This window comes from Polypterus senegalus, chromosome 1, assembly GCF_016835505.1.
Source record: "Polypterus senegalus isolate Bchr_013 chromosome 1, ASM1683550v1, whole genome shotgun sequence".
Classification (NCBI taxonomy): domain Eukaryota; kingdom Metazoa; phylum Chordata; class Cladistia; order Polypteriformes; family Polypteridae; genus Polypterus; species Polypterus senegalus.
In genome coordinates, this window is record NC_053154.1 from 269,914,965 (window position 1) to 269,920,964 (window position 6,000).

Below are 6,000 nucleotides of genomic sequence, written 5' to 3' on the forward strand. Positions count from 1 at the left end.
TTTTCAATCAGTAAGTTATCTAAAATGTCAAACGTTTTTTAATATCAAATGATGTTAAATGATCTAATGTTGCTGAACAGGTAATGTGATTTTCTATGGCCAAAAGAGTACCTAGTACTTGAGAATATCACTGTTACATAACGATAGACACTTGGAATAAGCGACCAAGTAGTGTGGTAGACAGTAAGACGTTAGGGACTTTCAAAACTCGACTTGATGTTTTTTTAGGAGAAATACGTGGACAGGACTGGCGAGCTTTGTTGGGCTGAATGGCCTGTTCTCGTCCTGAGTGTTCTAATGTTCTAATGTTCTAAATATCCCCCACAATCTTTCCATTAAACCAGAAATAAGATGGCAAGCTCAAAATCAACCGGGTGTCTGATGAAGACAGCCAATTGACTCTCTGAATATTCACCACTGAAGCAGCAGCTGAGATCCAGCCCTCTCACGATCACACTCCTGATGAATCAGATGCGTCCCTCACATTAGACCAGTGCCCTATTGAAGGCTATGTTGGGTGCATGTATGATGAAAAATGTTGGATTGGTGTGATTCATGACAAGAGTGAAGCAGAATCAGACATCCTGATATGTTTCATTCATCCAAACTATCCTGCGCAGTCTTTCCATTGGCCACCTTGAGTCGATATTTGGTGGGTGCCATTACAGTGTGTCATTGTACTGCTTAGTGCACCTACAACACTCAGTGGGAGACAGTACCACGTTGATCTCAAAGATAAAGATGCCCAACACTCTGCACTTTGATTGAACCAGAAATGAAATGGGTTTCATTCCTGATGCTGCAATACCAAAATGTTAACATTTAATTATAACTAGTGTTGTTGCTAATGATAAATCAAGTAGCTATTGTTCATATGTTGTGCTTAATATGCCTTTGGTGATTTATTTTTTTCCATTTCCAATCCTATACTCAAGTAAGTGATGAAAAATTTGATGATTATCAATACTGACAAATAGTGAATTTAAGCCATGCTTAGAATGGAAAATAAAAATGAAAGATTCACATAAGAAAAGTAAATAAGTAAGTAAGACGTAAAACCAAGGTGCTGACACTCTGTAGTCATAAAAGATCCATGGGCATCTTTCGTAAAGAGTAGGGTGTATCCTGATGTCCAGGCTAAATTTTCCTCAATGGCCTAGTCATTCTGGCCTCTAATCATCCCCTGTCTCTATTTGGTTATTGCTCTCTGTCACCACTTCGCCATCTAACAGCTAATTTGTGGTGAGTGTACTGGCGCAAATATGGCTACCGTCACATCATCCAGGTGGATACTATACATTGCTGCTGGTTGAAGTGACTCCCCATTCACTATGAAAAGTGCTTGAAGTAGTGAGAAAGGTGCTATATAAATGTAAAGAGTTATTATTATTTTAAGTGTTTATCCTTCAGTCACATGCATTCCAAATTAACACCGTATTGCCCACTGTAATATAGATAAAAGAACACTGGATTTGATTTCTTCATCTTAGGGGGGTGTCAAATACACAAAACTTCTGAGGGGAAGATAAAGACGTTATTGGAGTGAAACTATTTAGTACTGTCAAATTAAGCAAGGCAGGAAATGATACTAATCATGATACCTGCATCTTGAGGAGATATAAAGGTATGAATGTGTAGGCCCAGTTGCCATTTTTTCTGAGGTGCAGGTTGTACCATCAGCAACTCATTGTAAAAAAAAAATCTAGGAGCTGGTTGTAGAAGTCAGGAAGAGCATGGCTGGTCCCACTGTTTATCGAGGGTGGAGTGGTTGAGTTGTGTGTGCACCAGGCAGGTCAGGTCCGTTTTTGCTTATGTTCTATTGCGATGTGGATATACATATGCTCATTTGTACAGTGGTATGTTAGGACAGTAGCACAAGAACAGGATTTGCTAACAGATTCATTTAGGAAGACCGTCTCTATTCCGGGCAGTAGCTTGTACTCTCTGGAGGCAGTAGCAGAGAAAATAATGTTGGCTAAGCTGCTGGCAGTCATGAACAATGCCCTTACACCCCCTGACAACCTTATCCCCTTTAGCACGAGGCTGCCAATGGAAGTCTTCTTGGTAAATGCCACTAAATATTATAACGTAGCCTTGGCATTTTAGTTAGATGAATGTAATATTTTTTATCTTTCTAGTTCATCTTTGATGCATTGTGTGTTATATTTGGGTGTGAGAACATTAGAACAGTTTTTATGAGAACAGGCCATTCACCTAGCCACCTGCTGCCAGCTGTTTCATTTTGGGATCAATCGATCTGACTGTATTTGTCTACTGTATATTTTAGAGCAGTGTAATGTTTGAGGTTCTAATTTCTTTAACAATGCCTGTCTATGAATTAGTGATCTTTAAATACATGTTTTTGCTATAAAATGCATTTTTTCATATTTATTTTGAATGACTTTTTAACTGTATCCTTGTATACCTCCATCTGTTTTTTAAATTTGTTTCTATTACAGGGTTACAGAGCTATATTCAGAGCTATGAAATTTATACAGTGTATTTATCAGCAAGTTTAGAGTAATCAATAGGTTAATATCACAGAATTTACTCGTATGTGAGGATTATCCAAAGTAAGGGGAAGTACATTTAAGGATGAAACAAAGGAATATTTACTCGAATAACTTTACAGCATTTAAAAATAACTAAACTAGATGCTAAGACAAATTAGTTATTGACTGACACAACATTTTAGTAACTGAACGGTTTCTTGTGCATAAAGTGTAATTTTCTAAAATCAGATGGTTACATCTACTTCTGTATTATTTCACAGGAGGAAACGCTGATGTAGTGAACATCCATAACAAACATCAAGGAGACCAAAAACACAAAAGGTATGCTTATTTCCTGAACAGTGACAAGGCTGGGATGAATACAAGAAGAACATTAATGTACAAATAGATGGACCAGGAGCAAAACCATGGTGCTACATTCTGGTTCTCTGTATACAATTCTTGAATCTTTGCCCTCCTGGTAGGGTGATTTGACCACTTGCTTTCTTCAGAATGACAACATAGCATTCCATTTAATACCCCCCTTCTCTCTATGCATCTCCCTCTCTCTGTCTCTCTCTTTATGGACAGTTTAGTTTTTGTTTTTTGTTCCTAGCTTTTCAACCACCTGCTAAATCAAATACATTCTAGCCTGAGGTGACTTTAAATATTCAATCAAGTTCCAAAATCACTTCAGAAGTCAGACCATCCCTTCTTTTACCACTGTGCACTAAACTGCAACATTCTGCAGTAGGTTCTGGTGTCCTTAACAAAATATATAATCCTGCTGCTTCTAGTCCAGCACCGTGTTCTAGCACCTAATGGGTTAGAAGTTCACAAAATGGACTCTGGGCAGTTCCTGCCTTATTGCTTGGAATGATATGCTATTGCCTGTTGGTTACAAGATGGTCTGCCATCTTTTTGATGGTTCATCTGAAGTCAGATTTATAAAACTAAAAAGAGTTTTGAAATGTGCATACACCACTTTACATGCAAATTTCACCGGAAACCATTGTAACATTGTAATTGGCTAAAATGTTTGTATACGATTGCTGATTATGTCAGATTATCCGAAATGACACTACATTCCCTCTCAAGTACACATACACTTTATTTTCCTAACATAATACATTTGAACAAGATAGCAGAGCAAATGAAAGAATTCTACTCTAGTTATTTGGACCTTGCTAGCAAGAGTACACATCATAGCATATCAAATAAAAGATTGTTTTTTTTTTCCTTCCATAAAGTGCCTTTCGTGGGTCTTACTTTCAGGGAGCTACTAAAACTGCTGGGTCTGGTACTATATATTGCCATTATTTGCAGAAAAAAACTATTACTGTATAATCCAGAACACTAAGTACAATGTAAAATTATTGTATTGTACTATATGTATTAGGATCTCACAGTAACACAAACAAAATAAAAATAATCAGTTAAGCAATGTGTCTGTCAAAAAGTTATCATCGGATCAGTGCTGACTTGTAACTGGTGAGCTATTCAGTTTTGAGGATGAGGAGCAAGCCATCAATGGCTCAAATACTTAAAACATTATGAAACACAAATCTCATGAATTGGTAGTCAATGGATCTACAATTAGGGCATTTTCATTAATCTGAGTTGGTTGTCAATACCATATTTTTGGAATTTCATAGGGAGGATGTGGCAACTTTAACAGCCCATTTTCATGCCCTGTTGGAGATGCATGCTCATGATGCTGCATAACAATAAAGATCATAAGGAAAGCTGTAAAGTTTACAGACAAAATAATCTTAGAAATATTTGTACATATTTGTAAAAACCCAGTATTTGTGTTTTGTCGAATACCGTTTTGGATTTGGCTCCACCTGTAATGTAAAAGGTTTATTAGCATAGTCCAGGTATGATTGTTTCAGGGTGGCAACCGGTTCATGTTGCATTCCAGTGTTCACATTGATCATTGTGATTTACAAAGGTAAATTGCGTAGAAACATTTGAGCTCCAGGTTTTATAAATCAGATTTTTTTTTTGACGTATGTCTTTTCTTGTTTTTTGGCAAAAACATATTTTCACACTCAAATCGACATAGTTTTAGAAATTAAACCCCTGTTTTCTACGGTTACAGCCAGCTCCTGGCATCAGCTGAATATCCTACTATCTATTATGCTTTTTCTCAAGCCACAACTTTCTCTCTTCTGTACTGGTGTCCCTGCCTTTTCACCTCTAGGACATGATGCATTCATCCAGATAACTTCTTATGTGGAGACTGAACTGCCTCCAATATATGTAAGTTTGTTGTTGTTTTTTTTTTTTTTTGAGGGAGTTTGGTTTCCCTTGTCCATTTGAAAGATTTTGAGTGTTAGGTTAACCGGCAGCTGTAAATGTTTCCCTTATGAGAGAATATGACAGCATAAGGGACGCAGTGGAGCCCTGTTCAGTTTTTGTTCCTTTCTTGTACCTGTTCCTGCCAGGATAAGCAACTAAGGTGGGTGAGAAAATGGATGGATGACATTACTCTGTGTGTAAAATATAGTAACATAAATGGTAATGTGCAATAATTAAAACAAAAAAGTTTAGTTTTAGTTTTGTTTTAGTGATTTTCTGTAATTTCTACAGGCTGCATTATTAATACACCTAATTCATATGTATGTCATACTGAATTTGCAGGAAGTAGTTTGCCAACGCAGCAGACTCAGGAAGTGGCTAAATGCACAAGTCATGTGACCTGCATATGCATCTCAAGAGGACAGATAATGAAGTATGTGCTTCATAAAAGTGAGCAGATGACAAAATGAGAGTATCTATGGGTTGCATGTATGCTTTTACCCTATTTTGCCTTGGTAAGTCATTTTTTTCATTTTTTTACTTTGATGTTTATAAAGAAACTTTATTGAGAAAATAGTTAAATCTGTATTATTATTTAACTTTGTGTAAAAAAATAATAAAGGGAAGTTATTCAACTGGTTCTTTATCTTTCTAAAAATATTGTGTGATAAATATATGCCAGAAATTACAAACAGAAAAACAAGATCTATTATAAGGACAATTTTTGTTTAAGTTGGTAGTAGTTACTTTTTTGTTTACAATTTCATTTATAACATTTTTTGGTAAAAAGATGATGCCTTAATATTAATATGTTAGGAAACAAATGTATGTGTGGGTGAAGCTTGCATGGTGCCTTGCCTTGCATTGATTTGTGTTAAGTGTAGACTCCAATTCTCCATTACCCTGAAAATAAAAATGTGCACCCAATATTAAGACATTTCAGGATAATAGGGATGGATGTCAATAATTACAAGTATTGCTGCAAGGCAGGAAACCACCTAAAATGGAGCACCAGTCAATTGCATAGTGTTCTCATGAATATGCACACACTCGGTCATGTACAGCCAATTAATAGGGTCTGAATAGCTTTAGAATTTGGGAGAAAACCTCCATGCAGACTTCATAGAGAGTATACGCTTCATAAACATCTGCTAATGACTCTGTGACTGTGTCACCATATAATGAAATATACGTTTTTTAACAT